Raw genomic sequence first — 844 nt, 5'->3', positions numbered from 1 at the left:
CCATGTGGGTGCTGGGAATCAAACCCGGGTCCTCTGCAAGAGCAGTCAGTGCTCTTAACCACTGAGCCGTCTCTCCAGCCCCATAAATCGTTTTCTTACCCAATGACAACTTTTTTTTTTTTTTTTGTCTTTTTGAGACAGGGTCTCTTTGTAGCCCCAGCTGGCCTGCAACTCACTATGTAGACCAGGCTGGCCTTGAACTCACAGATATCCGCCTGCCTCTGCCTCCCAAGTGCTGGGATTAAAAGCATGTGCCACTATGCCTGGTATGACAACTTTTTAATCCTTGGCTACATTTACTTCTAACCATTTTCTTTCATCTTTCTTTTTTGAGGCAGAGTCTCACTATGTAAGACCTGCTGGCCTGGAACTTGGCTACGTAGACCAGGCTGGCCTCAAACACACTTGTCTCTCTGCCTCCTGAGTGCTGTGATTAAAGGTATATGCCACCAAACCCAGATAAATGGCATCTATTATTTTTATTTTTAATTATTTGTGTATGTGTTTGTCTGTAGTGGGGGGGGGGTACATGCACACTTGAGTGCAGGTGTTCATAGAGTCTGAAAGAGGGTATCAGGTGCCCAGGAGCTAGAGTTATAGGTGTTGTGAGCCACCTGACATAGGTGCTGGGAACTGAATTCTGATCCTCTGTAAAGCAGTATATGCTCTTAACTACTGAACCATCTCGTCACCTCCCATCTAATCATTTCTTAGGTGTACAGTTTTGAACAAGAATAAACTCTACCCCTTTTAAATATTATTTGCTTAATATTGGTTACAAACTTTTGGATTCTTAGATTTGGTTTCTTTTTGTCTAATATCATCAAATGTGTATTTTTATTTA

The 844-nt window shown here is 42.3% G+C and overlaps 1 protein-coding gene across 4 annotated transcripts in view; it reads left to right on the top strand.

Moving 5' to 3' along the window:
* The window catches only part of Dennd2a (DENN domain containing 2A), a 139,245-nt gene that overhangs the window by 26,849 nt on the left and 111,552 nt on the right, over positions 1-844 (top strand). The gene's annotated exons all lie outside the window — the stretch shown is intronic.

The sequence above is a fragment of the Nannospalax galili genome, unplaced genomic scaffold (genome assembly GCF_000622305.1).
Source record: "Nannospalax galili isolate Female #2095 unplaced genomic scaffold, S.galili_v1.0 scaffold307, whole genome shotgun sequence".
In the NCBI taxonomy this organism is placed as follows: domain Eukaryota; kingdom Metazoa; phylum Chordata; class Mammalia; order Rodentia; family Spalacidae; genus Nannospalax; species Nannospalax galili.
Note: the sequence above shows the minus strand (reverse complement) of the source record. Positions and strands in the feature narration are given on the sequence as shown.